At 43.0% G+C, this 19926-nt stretch overlaps 1 protein-coding gene across 4 annotated transcripts in view; it reads right to left on the bottom strand.

The window, feature by feature from the left end:
• FOXP1 (forkhead box P1) overlaps positions 1–19926 on the bottom strand; it is a 642166-nt gene that overhangs the window by 453919 nt on the left and 168321 nt on the right. For all 4 annotated transcript variants that reach the window (XM_090283832.1, XM_090283838.1, XM_090283837.1 and 1 more), the window contains exon 4: positions 3901–4032. The gene's annotated coding sequence lies outside the window, so the exon portion shown is untranslated. The remainder of the gene's footprint in view (positions 1–3900; positions 4033–19926) is intronic.

The following is a 19926-nucleotide window of genomic DNA, read 5'->3' as shown; positions in this document are numbered from 1 at the left end:
GCACTGGCCTGCAAACCAAAGGGTCGCCAGTTTGATTCCCAATCATGGCACATACCTGGATTGTGGGCCAGGTTGGGGGCTTGCAAGAAGCAACAGATTGATGTTTCTCTCCCACTCTTTGTCCCTCCCTTCTTCTCTCTCTGAAAAATAAATAGTATCTTTAAAAAATAATTATGATCATTATTTCCAGATATGAGATTGTTTTTTATATGGAAAGCTTTCAGTTTTCACCTTGCACTTAGCAGTGTATGTTTTCTGGAGAGGCTCTGAGGCTGGGTTCATTTTTTAAAAAACTTTTGCACACCTGTCAGAACATCTATCATCAAAAAGTCAACAAACAACAAGTGTTGGTGAGGATGTGAAGATAAAGGAACCTTCCTCCACTGTTGGTGGGAATTCAGATTGGTGCAGCCACTATGGAAAACAGTATGGATGGTCCTCAAAAAAGTAAAACTAGAACTGCCTTATGACTCAGCAATTCCACTTCTGAGTATCCAAAGAAGATAAAAACACTAATTTTAAAATATATATGCATCTTTATATTCACTGCAGCATTATTTACAATAGTCAAGATATGGTAGTAATCTAGGTACCTACTGAAAGACAAATGTATAAAGAAGGTGTGATATACACATACATACACAAACATATACATAATATATATATATATAATGGCCATATTACCCTGCCACAAAAAAAGAAAAGAAAAGAAAAGATAAGAAAAGAAGGAAATCTTCCCTTTTTAACAGCATGGATGAACCTAGAGGGTATTACACTGAGTGAAATAATTGAGACAAAGACAAAAAGCATTTAATTTCACTTATATGTAGAATCTGTATAAACTAAACAAACAAGTAAATAAAACAGACTCAAAGATACAAAGAACAAACTGACGGTTGCCAAAGGGGAGGAGGGTGAGAGGATGAGTGAAAAAGATGAAGGAGAGTAAGAGATACTAACTGTTATTTATAAAATAAATAAGTGACAGGATGTGATGTGCAGCACAGAGAACAATCAAGAAGGTAATGACGGTACAATGTCAGATGAGTACTGGACTTACCAGAGTGATCACATCATAAGGTATATAAATGTTGAATCACTATGTTGTACATCTGAAACTAATATTATATGACAAGTATAATTTAATTACAAAACTTTTTCACAAGCAAGTGAAATGTTATGCTCTTGTCTTCAATACGGAGGTAAATCCTGTTGATATCAGCTGTCAATTCACCCCAGGATTGGCACAAACGCAATGAAGCTATTTATATCAAATTTTTAATGAACAAAGCAGATATTTAACTGGATTGGGTATCTATAAAGCACGGGTCTTTTCTGTTTCTTTAATTTACTTATAATTGTTGCTTCATGTTTACTTTTATCTGAATATAAAACCTCAGATTTTCAAGATACTTGCAAAGTAAAAGAAGCTGAATTTCTTATTCCAGAAGTTGTTAAGAAAAAACAAATTCCCACATCCATAATACATGTTGTATAATATGAAGACATGTTTTTCAATGCACAGGGAATTAGAAAGTAACTATTGCAGACAAAAATAGAAAGTAAAATTATACTAATAAAGAAATTTTAAGAGAACACATAAGGGGAAGGGAAATCCTAACTCAATGAAAACAGAAGGACCTTCTGCCAAATATACCAACATACTATCAGCTTGATTTTCTCTTAATTGGTCCAAGGTCTAAGATGTCCATTAGTACTGGAGTGCTCCCTACCCTCACTCAAAAAACTCTGATATTTAACTTTTTTTTTTTTTCTAAGAAAAGCTTATCTGGAACTCACATTCTCTAGTTACATATGAAAGAAATTGTACTTACATCAACATTATCTTTATCAACTTTCCTGCACACACCCATGGGTACTAGCAGTTCAAAAGTTCAAAAGGTTTTTGAAAATAAACCAAGACAGAAAACAGGCACCAATTCCTATTTGGAACCTACATCTCATGCCTTCTAGCATTCTCTAGATGGATCAAGAGGAATGATAAAAGATAGAGTGAGGCAGCTGCCAGGGAAGGGTATCAGTTGGTGTAAATGGCATTTCTCATACTGACTGAAAAATTCATCTTGTCCCCCACAAGCTGTCAGACCTAAGCACAGGACAGATCTACATATCACACCTCAGGATGAGAACGAGCAGTGGAAAGCTTTGTGCACTCAGAAATTCTTCCTCCCTTTTATTCTTATATTTTTCTTTTCTTTTATTCTATTTCCGTGTGCCACTGCTTTGAGCACCCCTCCCTAGGGTTCTCTTAGCCTCTTGAAAGTGATGTCTGAAAAAGCTTAAAAATAAAGGTCTGTGTGCAGGACAACCTTCACTGGGCATCTTCAAATTTCTCTGCTATCTTGCTGGATTTATTAGTTGACACCTTCCTTCTCTAACCATACTTCTACCTGTAACAGAAAATAAGACCCTTGCTATTCAATCAATGTAGTAAGACATCTCTCTTCAAATGGATGAAATGAATGGACACAATACACCTGGAATCATCTGGGATAAGATACACTGGACCTAAGCAGACCATTACCTCCTCTTGAGGGCTCAGGTGCAGTCCAGCTGAAATATGCCATTGTGCAGACAGAGCTGCCCTTCTTCCACCTCCTCACCAGACACCTCGGGGGAAGGAATAACATTGACATCTTCCTCAGCTTGGTGTGGTGGCCAGCTCTGCGCTGGGATACAGTACATCTTTTTAAGTGTAGTCAACTGTCCTAGTAATTCTCTAAAGAAGCTCTGGTGCAGCCAAAGATGTTTTTTGAAATAAAAATAAAATTACAAATGTCCATTAACACTGGAATAAATAAGCACCATTCATTGTCAAATGACAGAACACTGTAGACTTTCAGCAGGGGAAGCTAGACCTATAGGTATTCACATTTTACCTTTTTCAAATCAAGGCTGAAGTACTGAGGATACAATATAGTTTCATGCTAACCTTAAAAACTAAATACTCTCAAAAAAAGGTAATCTTTGTAAGTAAATGTATAAAACAAAATGAAATGAGGTACCTCAAACTCCTGATGAAATTCGCTTCTCAGTTACAGGAAAATGAAAAATTAAAGGGATCTTGGCTGTTGCTGAGATGTTTTATTCTTTTTAAATATATCAACAAGCCAGTAGGACAAAATGTTAACAACTGTCATTGAAGGTAGAGGGAACACAGGTGACTGCTAATCTTTGTGCTTTCCTCTTTTACATGTCTAAGCCACTTCTTTCATCCCACTGCCCTGTCAATTTAATTTTGAAAATAGTTTAAAAAGTATTCAACAAATAGATTGTCTTTGTATATACACTCCAAGAGATTTTACAAGCAAAACCAGATTAGTTTCTCAAAAGAGAAAGTCTAGTGTGTGAGGTTTACTGGGAGGGAGGAGTGTTTGTTTTGTTTTGTTTTCTTGGTGGTAAGATCATAACCCAAAGTATCTGGAAACAGAGAATTCAAATTCAAATTCACAAAACCCTGAATGCGCTTGCACATGGCTGACCAAAATCTGCTCTTCTCAGTTCCAGTGGGTGAAGATTAGGAGACCTGAACAGAAAGCTTGTTTGGACCTCTGAATTTTCAAGAACAATATGTGGCCCACCGAAACCCTTCAGGTTGATGGCTGCTGAATGGCAATGAAAGTAAGGGCAACAGAAACACGAGGGCACCGCTTCAAGATTTGGACTGGCATTAGGAAAGGATCACTCATGTGATACACACATGCTCCGCCTTGAGGAGAAAGGGATGACAATTCCAAAGACAACAAAACTGCCCATACTAGAGGTGCTATTCAAGTTTGATTTTGCTATTTGCTTTTAGTAATATTAACACCAATGATGACAAAAGATGTTATATTTTCTAAAACAAATGAAACAGGGCAATGACCTACAAATAATTACCTTAAAAGAAGGGACAGGTGAGAATGTCCCTTTGGAGGCAGGAGTTGGTTGTTACTTCTGATATTGTTAACTGGTTTCCCAAGAATCACAGGGTCAAAACGCAGGTTTTCTTAATGACACTTGACCAGGTTTCTGAAATTGTTGTACAAAGACCATTAAGTACAGAAAAAAAAACATAATTGTTGACTTTAAATATGCAGGCAAAAGTCACAGTAAATAACAATAATTTGCTGGGATATTGTTCCATATAGCATTTCCCAGAAATCCAGCATACAATTTGCAAGAAAGTGCCAGCAAATTAATTGTATACTTTCACATTTTCTTCTCAACTCACATATGAGAAGAATAACATTTTACCCCACACAGAGAAGCCCCATAGGCCACATAGGGTTTTGAAAAGAATCTAATCAATAGTATCAACTGAACCTGAGATTAGATTAAACGGCAGACAGAGGGAAATAGCCTCTAACTGTTAAGAATCATCATTCCCATGGCTTTCAACCTCCTTTTCCTTGACGGCGGGCAACAGGGCAATGCCGCTTATCGTGCAGAGATGGAATCGGGTACAAATGCTACGCCCCAGCACAAGGACTGACGCTGGCAATGGCTTGTGAAATGCCTCCAACGGCGCCCTGTGAGCATGTTGCCGCCAGCTCCACACTCCTAAACATGTGCCATGTGAGCCCGGGCACAGCCCTGAACTCGGAGTGAGACCCAGGCTTCAGGTCCGGGCTCCTTGGGCGTATTCCCTTTGCTTATGACTGGGTTCAACTTTTCAGATTTCCCTGCCCTCCGTGAAATGGGTATGATAACATAAGCTACGTAGAAGGTAGTTGTGAACATAGGTGTGTAAATCAGCCAGACCCTGTGCCTACCATTATTTCATCAAGTGGTACATCCTGGGCACCAAAACCTTTGCATAAGAACAGTCAGAGCAGCAGCCACCATGTACTGAGCAGTTACCATGTAAGAGAGGTATGCACTTGTGCATTTCAGGATCATACAAACCTAAGTGGAAGTTTAGTTTCCCATGTTACAGATGAGAAAATGATGCTAAAAGAATAATGCTCACACATCTGGCTTAGCCGTCCTGAGGAGGATGATTAAGAGGAAGCTGATACCCTAAACCAGTGTCCCAGCTCCCTGGTTGCACTGCTGAGTCACTTGGAAAACTTGCAAAATTCCAATGTCCAATCCACCCTCCAGGACAATGAAATATAAATTTCTGGGTCCAGGACCCAGGTGTTAGCATAGTTAAAGCTCTTGGGTGAGTCCACTGTGCAACCATGTTTGAGAACCACTATACTAGTCACCATACAACACCAGGCCCATGGTCCTTCTCAGTGTATTAGTTTCCTCTTGCTTCTGTTACAAATTACTGCAAATTCAATGACTTAAAACATATACATTTATTGTCTTACAGTTCTGGAGCTCAGAAGTCCAAAATGAATCTCCCCAGAGTAAAATGAAGGTGTTGTGAGCAGAGCTGTGTTCCTTCTGGAGGCTTCAGGGCAGAATCTGTCTCCTGGCCTTTTCCAGTTACTAGAGCCACCAGCATACCTTGGCATGTGGCCCCTTCCTTCGTGGTTAAAGCCAACAACACTGGGAGGGTCCCTCTCGCCATCCCTTTGGTTGTATCTCTTTAGCTTCCCTCTTCTATTATAAGGGGTGCCCTGGGATCATCCTGAATAATCTCCCATATACAAGGTCAGGAAATCAGCAGTCTTAATTCCATCTTCAAACTTCATTCCCTCTGCCCTGTAATATATCATAATCCCAGGCTCTGTGGATAGGAACATAGACATCTGTAGGTGACATTATACTGTCCTCCACATCTGGTAATCCTGCCCCCAGCCCGGGATCAAGGGCAGAGGGACACAGTCTATAAAGGTAGACTGAAAGTGGATCTCAGTATACGAGCCTCTAGCTTGCTTAATAGTCTTAATGAGGAGTATTTTATTTGACTCTACTTCTTAGGTACCAAGTATAGTGGATGGAGCATATAAGGTACTCAAAAGACCTTTGCAAAAGGAAGGAAATAAATGCTCTTCCATTTCTCCTGCCACAGCATTTTACATCAGATACAATAAAGGAATAACTGGTGTGTTTCTAACTGGATACTCACATGAGAAATTTCTGCTTGATTCTAAATACGGCAACTCCACTCTGCTCTCACATCAGGAACTATATGCCACCCATTCCTCCAGCACACAGAAGCCTGCATCTAATTTTATAAGAGCTTAGAATTATGTCCTTTAACTTGAATTTTCTTCGCCAGTGTCCACCACAAAAACAAATTGCTTTCAGTTGGGTGTTTTTCATTGAGTTTATGTACTGGGTTGTTATGGGGGGTGAAGAGGGGTAATAAAAAGCATTTATTTTTTAAAATCATGCTTCTAATCCTTAAAAAGACTAAAATAGTTTCATCCTTTCATAACCTGTCATCACACATGTTTCTCTAAAATTAAACACATATGGCTCAAGCCAAAGTTACATTATGCACCATATTATGTAATTATCTTTTCAATTTATTACTCCTCAAAATAGAAAAAGATTAGCCCATGTTTCTTAAGTCTGAGTAAACATATGGCCTGAAGATTGTAAATGATATCTTATCTTTAAAAGAAGTCCCAAGACTAAACAACACACACGAGTCCATTGACAAAGGCCATATCTGACATCAGGGTTCGGATACAGAAGAGTGTGTGTGTGTGTGTGTGTGTCCAGAAGGTATCCAGCCATATAATATGAAAAATCGAGACATTTATTAAAGAAGATAAAACATACAAGAAGCAGTGTACATAGGACAATGACACCTCAGTCCCCTTCTAAGTAGGCACCTTGGGATCTTCACACAGTTCTCCCAATCGCCTTCAGCTGCCCCATCACATTCTCCTGAATCTCATCGATGGTCTGAAATCTCTTCCGTTTCAAAGGTGATTTTAGTTTTGGGAAAAGCCAGAAGTCACAGGGTGCCAAATCTGGGCTGTAGTGGCGCTGAGTCACCTGGGTGATTTGATGTTCCACCAAAAAACTCTATGAGACATGACACGTAAGTGGGTGCATTGTTGTAATGAAGCTGCCAATCACCAAATGCCTATAGCTGTGGCTTTCTGAATCATCTGAAAGGTATCCGCAGAGAAATGTTCAAGCTTAACACGGAACTTGATGCAGATTCGTTGCCTACTCACTCAGTCATATTGAATGCAATGGCCACACAGTACACATGCTCACTCAACAGTGTCTACTGCCCCTACTGACTAGTATAATGAAGTCATCATTGTTCATGCATGCACATTCCAGTCCATTCTCCTTGGCTTACAGGTTACATTGATGTCACACAAACCCTTTATGTTACATTAACAACGGATGGACATTTTCCAGACTTGCTTTCTGGCCATGTCTTTGATGCCATGAAATATTTCTGCTAGTAGATTATAAACAGCACAAAAATGGTGACCAAAAAATCTCAATTTCAGCATTGCTTATTATGCCTGGTGCACTTTGGTACTGTTTAATCCATAAGGAACAGCTTCCCAGTCACCTAGGTGCTTATGCTTGAATTATTTGTCTCTACAGTTCAGAGCTTTGTGACCACTTCCCCCCCTGCAGCGCATATACCTCCCATTCTTCATATGACCCAGTGGTTGAGGATCTGCTTTGAGACCCTCTGCTTGATCGCTGTCCTTTGCTTTCTCGTCAGGATAGGAAGCACTCACACAGGGACCCTCATTTCTGCCAATGTCTCCCTTCCCCCAAACATTAAACATTGTTTTGGAGGCTCCCACCAGTAAGCCACAGAGTTAAGGGTCTGACAATGACCCTATCATCAAACCTTTCTTCAGTGGGGGTTGCAACTTGAAGAGTTTCAATTTATCACAGGCAGGAATTTTTTCTTAGGGCTGCCAAGTAAGCATAAAGGAAATATTTCTGAGACAATTTATACTCAAATCAGTTTAACTATTTATCCCATGTTGAGGGATAACAGAAATGAACTGCTGTGAGTGGGTTTCTGATGGCTTTGTAGTCCTTAACTAGAAAGTATGGTTTGAAAAAAATTTTTTAAAATAATCTAGCAAGTTGAAAACCAGCCAATTGGGCTTTCGAAGAAGTATTACCATGCACACATTTACAAGCATTTAAAATATACATTTTGCTGTGAATGTCCATCAAAAACACAGATTCCATAAGACATTTCCTCAAGAAAATATAATTGCTGATGAATCAATATCAATAATTTGCAGTGATGTTTCAAAGTAAATTAAGAATAGAACATTGGAAAACATTTTATTGACTAATAGGAAACCTTTTGGCTGAGAGATTAAAATGACTCAATGTATTTTACTCTGTGATGAGGGAATTGTTACTCATATTCAGATCATATAGGCAACTCTGTTCATTTGCTCTAAATGGGTAACCAGAGGCATGGGGACCAGACGCTCATGTTGTCATAACCACTGCATAGAACATATCGAACTTGGTTTCTGATCCCTAGGATAAGACTAAAATCCACTAAAAATGACACACTCACTGCACTGGGAAAGGATGTATCTAGAGGCAGAATCAATGAGCAAATCTTTTGGGTTATATTCCATGTTCACCAAACCTTTGGAAGCAGAAGTACCATGTTTAGGGTGTTTGGAATCACATCATTTAACACAGATAAACATGTACATTCTCTAGAGAAATGTATTAACAGTCAAGTCAGGAAAGAATATGTACATGCAGATTGATCCAAGCAGGCTCTCATCACAGGGCCTTTGCACTTGCTTTCCCCTTTGGAATGATCTTTCCCCTGATATACTCATGGTCCCTCAGGTCTCACTGTTCTTTTTTTCTTAATGTTCCTAGGTAAAATCAGCATACACACACACACTCCACTTCCTTGGCCTGATTTACTTTCTCTAAACCACTTACTACCATAAGACACATCATATATTAATTTGATTTCTATCTTCCCTGCTAGGATGTACGCACGTAGTGGTTCTTTCCACTGCTGTCTGTCCCACGTGTGAAACAGTATGTGGAATGAAACTGACACTAAAACACTGAGTGAACAAATAACAAGCAAATGAATGAACGAATCTGCCAATACAACAAGCTTTATGTCCTCTTCAGCAGCACTAGGCCAGAAGCACATAAATCTGCCTAAAACAGCATAATCACACTGAGGCTCACCTATCATCTCAATGAAGGGTTGCCTGAGTCTGAGTTACTCCCCTTTAAAATAGAGCAATATTAGGCTATTCTGAAGTATATAATGTGAATAAAAAAACAAAAACCTTGAAGTAAAAACAGTACAGTAATTGGGTGCTTTAACTCTGGACTCATACTGCCTGGGTTCAAGTCTCAGTTCCTCTACTTCAAAGCTGTGTGGCCCCAGCAAGTAACTTCACCTCTCTAAAGCCTCGGCCTATGCTGCTGTGAAAAATGGTAACAGGCCTTGGAGCACACAGTTTTAGGGGTATCGGTAAGGGCCTTAAAATAGGCACTTGTGTCTGCATGTAATGTTCACTGACTGTACCTATAGTTATTTTTCATTTCAAAATAGCAAATAATTAAGAGAATAGAAAGGAGATTTTGTTGATTTTTTGGTATGTTTTACCTATTTAACTGTCCACAAATTCTTTAAAGGGGGGAGTTTGTTTCCATATCTGCAATTTATAGCATTTATAAAGTTGAGGTGGATTATTATTTTTATGCTTCAAGTTTATTCTATTCTAACAAAATATGGTGTGCTTGCAGCTGCAGTTTATTTTTCCTGATGTCATAATAGCCAAGAGGCACTGCACCTTCTTCATTCACCAAGAGATGCATCCTTCTGGCTGTGTACCCAGGGGTGACTCCACACATCTACATCTAATCAATGTTTCAAATAGATTCCTGAAGGAATTATGAAACATATGTCAAACACTGCTATAATGCTTTAAAAAAAAAACAACTCCCCAAATGTACACTTTTGTACTTCTGATCTCTTTGAGGAACATATCATGGAAAAGTCAGGACTTCAACAGGAATATGTTTTGTTTCCTGACACCTTACCTTTTCAAAGTTAACATATATATCATATTTTGTCCTCTGCATAAAAAAGCAATATTTTTTATCCAGAATATTTTTGATATGACTCTATTAAAGGAGGACTGGTAGTTTTCTCTTTCTTTACCCACTGCTGATGATGAAAGCCTACTGGAGGTATTGCTAATCCTTAACACATGTGGCTTCATACATGTAGCAGACATGTAGCACACAAACCAGTGAGTTTTTTACTCCAAGATTTGTAGGATTAACAGGGTTTGTTTTAGGGGCTCCACCATTTGATGTATGCGGAGATGTAACAACTGATACCCTTTTATCTGAGGGGTACATCACACAATATAAAATAATAACTTTAAATTCACATATATTTTCAGTGATTACACTTTGACACAACAAAATATACAGGATTTCTACAAATATGCAACCCCTTTCTCCTTTTATTTAAATGTTATATATCTGCTCCCTCTTCGTTGCGTACAGCTCGAGGTAGTGCTCGGTCCACCGCCGCATTTGCTGTTCCTGGTCAGTGATGACCTCACCTGTCTTGGACTTAAGGGGGACGATCTTGGAGGGGATTGGGCCTGTTGCCTTCTTGATACCCTCATACATTCCTCGTGCGTTGCCTATATCGGCGGCTTCCTGAATGCTTCTGCACAGGTTTAGCCAATAGGTGTTGGCACAGTGGCGGGCGGTCTTCTGGACTTTGTTCCTGGCAGCCCGTAGAGCTTGAAGTGTACTGGGAGTGGGCGTGACCTTGTAAGCCAGTAGGGCCTTCCTCTTAGCCTCGATCACGGGTTCCATTTCTTCCCAGTGAGCCTCGTACCAGTCAGCGTTCTTCCGCTCTTTCTTCCCGTAAGCAATAATGGCGGAGTTGTATATGGCGTCGCGGAGACGTGGCCAATTGGATTCGATAATGTCATCTGCCGCCACTCCCTCGCCGAGTGCATCTTCCATCTTGTTGATGAATTGCTGGGTCTTAACTGGGTTGCTGGCACAACTGGTGTTGATGCGTGGGCGACCCTTCATCTTGGAGTGGTGCAACCTCTTCGGCATTATGCGCACCTTGCTTACCACGAGGGCATGGTCCGTGTCGCAGTCTGCACTGTGGTAGCTGCGGGTGAGGAGGGTGCTGCCAATATCCATTCTTCTGGTGATGACAAGGTCAAGCTGGTGCCAATGGCGGGAGCGGGGGTGCCTCCATGACACCTGGTGGATCTCTTTGCACTTGAAGAATGTGTTTGTCACGCACAGGCCGTGGTGACACGAAAGCTCAAGCAGTCGCTGACCATTCTCATTGATCTTTCCTCTCCCAAAGTTTCCAAGGCAGGTGGGCCAGGCCATGTGGTCGGCTCCTACTCTTGCGTTGAAGTCTCCAAGGAGATAGAGAGCGTTACTTCTGGGGATCTTGAATAACGCTTCGTCCAGTGCATGGTAGAACTGTTCTTTCTCTTCGATGGTGGCGCAGAGGGTTGGGGCGTACGCGCTAAGAATGCTGACTGGGCCGAAAGTTGTTGACAATCGGAGGGTAAGTAATCTCTCTGTGCCTCCTGTGGGTGGCTCTATGGAGTTAACAAGCGTGTTCTTCACAGCAAACCCAACACCGTGCTGTCTTGGTTGGTCCGGAGACTTCCCTTGCCAGCGGGAAACCAGTCCTGCTACAGCCGCTCCACCATCTACTCCGTCGCTGCTGGAAGGAGGGTTACATCCCCCAGGATATGAGAGATGCCAACATTATCACCATGTACAAGAACAAAGGAGACCGCAGCGACTGCAACAACTACCGGGGCATCTCTCTCCTCAGCGTCGTCGGCAAAGTATTCGCCCGGGTCGCTCTTGCCCGCCTGCAGACCCTTGCTTCCCGCGTCTACCCAGAGTCCCAGTGTGGCTTCAGAGCTGGCCGTTCAACAGTAGACATGATCTTCTCCCTATGCCAGCTGCAGGAGAAGTGTCACGAGCAGCATAAACCACTCTACCTCGCCTTTATCGACCTTACGAAGGCATTTGATCTGGTCAGTCGAAGCGGTCTCTTCAGCTTGCTACGGAAGATTGGCTGTCCACCACATCTGCTTGCCGTGGTCATGTCCTTTCACGACAACATGCACAGCACGGTGTCCTACAACGGCGCAACCTCTGAGGCCTTCCCAGTCAGCAGCGGAGTAAAGCAGGGCTGCGTCCTCGCGCCTACGCTGTTCGGAATCTTCTTCTCCATGCTCCTCCAATACGCCTTTAAGGACTGCAGCGAGGGTGTCTTCATTCACACCAGATCCGATGGCAAGCTCTACAACCTGGCCCGTCTACGAGCCAAGAACAAAGTCAAAGAGGTGCTCATCCGTGAGATGGTCTTCGCCGACGACGCAGCTTTGACATCACACTCCGAAGAGGGACTCCAGCAGCTAGTCACTTGCCTTTCCCACGCATGCAAGGAGTTCGGACTAGCCATCAGCCTGACGAAGACGAATGTTATGGCTCAAGGCACGGGGACTCCCCCATGCATCACCATCGACGGGTACACCCTGGAGGTTGTCAACGACTTCACTTACCTCGGGTCCACCATCTCGAGCTCTCTGTCAGTTGACTTGGAGGTCAACCGGAGAATCGCCAGGGCAGCCACAGTTATGGCCAGACTGAACCGGCGAGCGTGGAACAATTCCAGCCTCACCGAGAAAACCAGACTGCGCATCTACCAAGCCTGCGTACTCAGCACTCTCCTCTATGGCAGCGAGACGTGGACCACCTATGCAAGGCACGAAAGGAAACTCAACAGCTTCCACATGAGGTGCCTGCGACGCGTCCTGCATGTCGCCTGGCAGGATAAGGTCCCCAACACCGAGGTGCTGAAGCGAGCCAATATGAGCAGTTTGCATGCAGTTCTTAGCGAGAGACGCCTCAGGTGGCTCGGCCATGTCAAAAGAATGGATGCAGGCCGTATCCCCAAAGACCTCCTCTACGGCGAGCTAGCAGAAGGCAAGAGGATGACAGGGCGCCCAAAACTGCGGTTCAAAGACATCTGCAAAAAGGACATGACACAATGCTCCATCAATCTCAACACATGGGAAGTTCAAGCAGACGACTGCCTAGCCTGGAGGCTCGCGGTCAGGCAAGGTACGTCACGTGCAGAGGCTGCGCGCAACAAGGAGGCAGTCCAGAAAAGATCGAGGCGGAAGCAGCGTCAACAGCAGCAACAACGGCCATCTGCCTTCACCTGTAACAAGTGTGGCAGGGATTGTCACTCCCGAGTCGGACTGCACAGCCATTCTCGGCGGTGCAGATAGACTCTCAAGAAGCTACGCCATCGTCTCTCGAGACGGACGGCTGCCGACGACGATATATCTGCTCCAGATTCCCACTAGAGTAGACAGACTTGTCCTGGAATCACAGAAAAGGTGGAGTGGCCTTTGTACTGTATCTTCTGACCACCTGATGCTGGTCAGAAGCATAAAGACAGTAGGTGGTATAATCCAAGAAAGGAGAAAACAGGGACTGCACTATCCAACAGTGCCCAACACTGTGACTGACATGTAAAGATCTAAATTCTCAAAAGTGATCATAAATGTTTTTATTACTATGGAAGTGAAAGGGGTTGTACACAGAGCAGTCAGCCTTTGCCCTGACGGTGCCTGTCTCCTCCCCCGGTCTTTGAAATGTGTGTTTTCTAGACAGAGGGCTCTTTTTTCTGTTTGCCAGTCTATTCAAAATCCTTGGGAACCTCAGCAAGAGTAGCAGCCAGCATGACCTACAGAATCTGGAGACATCTAGACTTGATTCTCGTAAGTGGGCATCCTTGAGCAAGTTATTTAATATCTCTGAGTCTCAAATGTGTTGCCTGGCCTCCATATGGGCTCAAAATAACTATATCCCAAAACACCTTCTACAAAAAGATTGTGAGATTTACAAAGTGGGGTGAAGGACTGGTTTGAGGGTTGAGTGCCTGTTCCTATTTCACATTCTGATCAAAGGTGCACCAATGCTTTCTGCCATGCTTTCAATGCTATGACTCTCTTAAGGAGCTCAAAGCAACATGGCATGCCAACCAAAGTGGCCAAGACCAAGGACTGGGTGTGACACAGAGGCAACCACAGCCAGGGAGCTAGAGCACCCAGCTACCCCTGCAAATGAAGGTTAACCCAGAGGGCTGACTGTTTTTTGAATACTTCTCTCTGGGTAAAGAAGAGAAAAAAAGGCTACAAGAAGGAAAAATGGGTTTTTCACACATGGGTTGGGACCCCAAGCAAGCCTGAGCTCAGGGCTTCACATCCTGTGCACTCCCCGTCTGCTGAGCCCACCTCTCTTCCACTTTCAGCCTGGAGGCTACTCTGTAGCTGACTCAGTGGACACAAATTTTAAAAAAATAAACAAGGGAGAATAAACACATTTTGGTTAAATATGTTTACCTAATTAAAAATATCACCCTGCTTAATATAGGTAAACCAACTGGAGAATTAATGTGCCACCTGTCCACACAGTAGGAGTAAAACGTAAAAGTGGGAGTTTCAGTAGATGCTTTTCATCCTGACATACAGGAAATACTGCCCAAACTCAGACACAGGGAGGTAAAGGGAGGGTGAGAATAAGTCAACAAGCTGTTCAGCTAAATAAAACACACACACACACACACACACACACTATGCATCCAATAAGGAACTGGCTAAATAAATGGCATTACATTAATATCGCACACGCTGTGCTGCCTTTAAAGTGTATGACACCATCTCGATGATGAGCCTTCCAGCCAAGATAATGGCATAGACAGACATGCTGCGTCTCCCTCCACAACTAAGAAGGAATACAACTACCTCAAAACTAGAAACAACCAGAAGTTCCAGAAAATCAAGCTGCATGGAAGTCCAATGAAGATATAAAGAAGAAATACACATCCAGACAGGAAGAAGGGCCAGAGCCGGGGCAGAGAGGACACAGTGTGGTGGTGGTGGCAGCAGCGGCAACAACAGCAGGCTGGCGGAAAGTAGTTACACGTTTTAAAAAGTCAGGAGGGACACCTGGGAAGCATTCCCAGTTCCTCACAGACCACGTAGTTCACTGTCCAAGCACCAGGGAAATTCAAGCCTCATTTCTTCTGACTGTGTAAACCAGTGGGGGTTGGGGCAGAGGCAGAAACTGTCGGTCTCTCGGCAGAGTCCACATGTTTAAAGGGCCCCCACGGTCCTAGAACGTCCACAGACCCACCCACTCTGGGAACGACGGCCAGGGCAGCAGCTAGAGGGGCACCAGTCCAGTGCGGAAGTGGGAGAAGTGCCTGGAAAGCGGGCGAGTGCTGGGCAAGCGGCATTGTTCCTTCTCAGACCCCTCCCCCACATACAGCTCCACAACGTGGTGAAACATGTCACCCATTACTGATGAATACCTAAGGCTCTGCCCCTTACAATGTAGTAGGAGCAACAGCTCTCCCTGGGACTCGAAAGTAAACAAACACAGGAGACTTCCAGCCAAGATGGAGGCCTGGACTGACACGCTCCATTTCCCTCCACAACTAAGAAGGAATACAACAACCACAAAACCAGAAATAACCAGAAGTTCCAGAAAATAAATGGAAGTCCAACCTATAAAGTTATAAAGAACTGGTGCTTGTCCCGACCGGTAGGAGGGGAGAAGCCGGGGAGGAGAGGTCAAGCTGTGCTGTCCACAGCAGCAGCAGCAGCGACGGAGACAGGACAGTGGTAAGCACAGACACCCATATTTAGGGGAAGGCGAGAAGCGCCTGGGGAGCACCCCCGGCTGCATACCAGACCCGTCAGCTTGCGTTTCCAAAGCCAGGGAAGGCAGACCTCCATTGCCTTGGACTGTGAGGCCCGGAGGGGGTGGGGACGGAGGAGGAGGCTCCCAGTCTTTCAGCGGAGAGTGAACAGCAGGAATCCATCTTGGACCCCACCCCCACACCCCCGCAGAAAATGCCACAGCGTGGTGAGACGGGTCGCCCGGTTGTGACAAGTGCACAGGGCTCCGGTCCCTATAGCATAGGAGGTGTGACAGCCCTGCCCAGGAAGCAAAGGTAAACACAAAATGGTCAAGATGACACAGATCATGATAGAGATCCTGGTGACGCAGCTGACCAGACAGCAAATATCTAGTCTAACGAAGCAGCAGATAGGAAATCTTTCTGAGGCTCAGTTCAGAGCTTTGGTTATAATAATGCTTACAGACCTAACGGCAGATCTTAAACAAGATGGGGAAAGAATGAAGGCTAGTCCTGCTGAAATGAACAAAAACACATACGAAACTAGTGGTGAGGGAGGGAAACAAAACCAGGGATCAAATCAACCAGTCAGAACACAGGGAAGGAACAAACAGTCGACCAGTGCAGAAAGAGGAAACGAGAAGTGAGGAAAATGAGGAGAGGCTCAGAAACTTATTGGACAGCTATAAGCAGGCCAACGTCCAAATCATAGGGCTGCCAGAAGGTGAAGAAAAAGAACTAGAAATTGAAAAATTATGTGAAACAATAATGAAGCAGAACTTCCCTAACTTAGGGAAGGAAACAGACTTACAGATCCAGGAAGTACAGAGAGTTCCAAAAAAAACTGGACCCAGGGAGAACTACACAAAGACATATTATAATCAAAATGTCAAAAATTAAGGATAAAGAGAGAATCTTAAAAGCAGCAAGAGAGAAGAAGAGAATTACATACAAAGGGGTCCCAATAAGACTATCAGCTGATTTCTCAAAAGAAACTCTGCAGGCAAGAAGGGACTGGCAAGAAGTATTCAAAGTGATGAAAAGCAAAAACCTACAACCACGAATACTCTATCCAGCGAAGATGTCAATCATTCAGAATAGAAGGGCAGAGAAAGTGCTTCCAGGACAAAATAAAACTGAAGGAGTTCATCAGATCCAAACCACTGTTATATGAGATGTTAAAGGGACTGGTTTAGAAAAAGGAGGATCAAAACTATGAACATTAAAATAAAAACTGTATCACAACAATCAACAACAGAAGCTAGAGAATTGAAAAAAGGCAGATTAAGTAGGCAATGAGAGTGGGAAATAAATTATAGGTATGGGGGTCATTTATGGGGGAGGTCAATGGGGAGGGATAAGGGAGTGAGATGGTACAGCAATTAAGAAGCATAGTAGGAGGGAGTGGAGTACATAGGAAGATATTGAGAAGAACTATATGCACAACCAATGGACATGGACTATGGGGGCAGGACAACTGGAGGGAGGGAGGTCACTGGGTGGAGGGGAATAAAGGGAAAAGAAATTGGGACAACTGTAATAGCATAAACAATAAATCATATTATTTTTTAAAGTGTATGACACCAACTCTAATGATAGAGCAAGATGTCCACTCTATATACTGCATTTTTATTTGTTGTTTAATTTGTCTTCTCATCACTCATTGGATTTCCCCTTAACATTTTTATGAAAATGTGCAACTATCAGAAAAGTTGGAAAGACTAGTCATCTAACACCCAAATATCCACTTCCTAGATGCTACAGATCAACATTTTGCTTCACTTCTTTTACCATATCTCTACCCATTAATTTTATTTTTTGATGCACATCAGAGTAAGTTCCATGATATATTTCAAAAGGAAAAGACAAATTACCAAACCACATGGACAGTAAGATCCCATTTTGGAAAATATATATAGGTGTGTGCACTTACATGTGCCTGGAAAAAACAATGGAAGGAAATGCCACATGTTACCAGTAACAAATCTAGTATATTGTTTTCTTCGTTACCTATATGCATGTTTCTTTTCTTCCTCGTTTTTTGAGCAATAAGTATTCATTTCTTGTGAAATAAATAGCTACATAACTAAGGGAAGAAGATAAGGATGAGAAGAGAAACTCAACAGGCAGCAGAAAGGAAATACGTAGCGCCATTCTCGCCCAGGCAGGGGTAGCTCAAGAGAAGCTACATGTTCCAGAGACCCATGGGGGTGCTGCCCATGAGGTGCAAAGAAAGGAACCAGAGAAGTAACCCAAATGCCAGTCCTGCTGGCCATTCACATTCTTTACTATCAGATTAACTATCTTTCAGATGGAGTTCTAAAACAACTCCAGTCACTTCACTGAGACTGCCAGTGGGCAGTGATGGGGGCTTCCTGAACCCAAGTTCGAATGTGGACCAGCTGTCACCACCAGTCTATCACATCAGGTCAACAGAACAATGTCTTCATCTCTGCACCCAGCTTGGGCTCCTCATCGAAACACTTGGTCAGCACCCACCCGGGCCCTGACTGACAGCTCTGGGGGTGCAGCACCAGCCCAGACAAAGGACTGCCCAATTGCAGCACCTTCTGCAACCCCCACGTCACTTCATGTCACCCCCACCCCAGGCTGGCATCTTCCAGAACTCATCTGTCTGCCAATTTAGGAACTTACTGGGTAAGATTGAGGTTCTGTTTCTAAGTACTGAAAGAGGTTACAAATGAGGGGGATTCCCTCTGCCTCCAGGACTATTATGACAATAGCTCATGGGGCCTTTCAGACACGCTGCAGCCCTCTGATGAATGTCCCTAAGCAAACACCTCAGGTGAGAAATAATAAGACAATCACAGGGCACACAAAACAAAATGACAACTGAGATCAGCTATTTGGAGCTTTACTTTCTTTAAGTATATTTTATTGATTATGCTATTACAGTTGTGCAATTTTTCCCCCTTCGGCCTCCTCTGCCCGGTACTCCCTATCCCTCCAGCAATCCCCCTGTCACTTAGTTCATGTCCATGGGTCATGTAACTAAGTTCTTTGGCTTCTCCATTTCCTATACTATTCTTAACTTCCCCCTGTCTATTTTGTACCTACCAATTATGCATCTTAATCCCTGTATCTTTTCCCTCACTCTCCCCTCACCCCATCCCCACCGATAACCCTCCATATGGTCTCCATATCTATGATTCAGCTCCTGCTCCAGTAGTTTAATTAGTTTTTGTTTTTTAAATTCAGTTGTTGATAGTTGTTTCTAGTCATTTTACTGTTCATAGTTTTAAACTTTTTCTTAAGTCCCTTTAACATTTCATATAATAAGGACTTAATGATTATGAATTTTTTTAGCTTTACCTTGTCGGGGAAGCACTTTATGTGCCCTTCCATTCTAAAAGATAGCTTTGTTGGATACAGTAATCTTGGTTGTAGGTCCTTGCTTTTCATCACTTTGAATACTTCTTGCCAGTCCCTTCTTGCCTGCAAAGTTTCTTTTGAGAAATCCACTGATAGTCTTATGGTAACTCCTTTGTATGTAACACTCTTCTTTTCTCTTGCTGCTTTTAAGATCCTCTCCTTAGCCTTTGTCATTTTAATTATGATGTGTCTTGGTATTGTCCTCTTTGGGTCCAACTTCTTTGGGACTCTCTGTACTTCCTGGACTTGTATGTCTATTTCCTTTGCCAAGTTAGGAAATTTTTCTTTTATTATTTTTTCAAGTAAGTTTTCAATTTCTTGCTCTTCCTCTTCTCCTGGCATCCCTATGATTCGAATGTTGGCACTTCTTAGATGTCCCAGCTTCCATCCCTTCATTATTGGTTCCCTGTGGATTTTTCTTTATTTTATTTAGTATAGCTCTCATTTTTTCCCTTACGTGTCTGCTGTACTCAACGAGATCTCCAAGCATCCTTTTCACCAGTGTTTTGAACTCTGAATCTGACAGATTGGCTATCTCTGCTTCACCCAGTTTCCCCTCTGGAGTTTTGATCTGCTCTTTCAATTGTGCTATATATCTTTGTCTCCTCAATTCTACAGCCTCCCTGTGTTTGTTTCTGTGCAGTAGGTAGAGCTGCCTTGACTCCCTATCTGAGCACACCTATTACATTGTAAGGCGCAGAGCCTTAGGTATTCACCAGAGTGGGGTGACCCATTTCACAGCTCTGTGGCACTGTATGTGGAGGAGGGGTCAAGGAGGGAACAATGCCACTTACTCAGCACTTGCCCCTTTCCAATCACTTCACCCACTTTCCGCATGCAAGTGATACCACTCTAGCTGCTGCCCTTGTGGTGATTCCTAGAGTGGGTAGGCTTACATATGTTCT

The sequence above is a fragment of the Furipterus horrens genome, unplaced genomic scaffold (assembly GCF_987537825.1).
Source record: "Furipterus horrens unplaced genomic scaffold, mFurHor1.1.pri manual_scaffold_7, whole genome shotgun sequence".
Taxonomy (NCBI): Eukaryota; Metazoa; Chordata; class Mammalia; order Chiroptera; family Furipteridae; genus Furipterus; species Furipterus horrens.
This window is presented reverse-complemented; position numbering and strand designations above follow the sequence as displayed.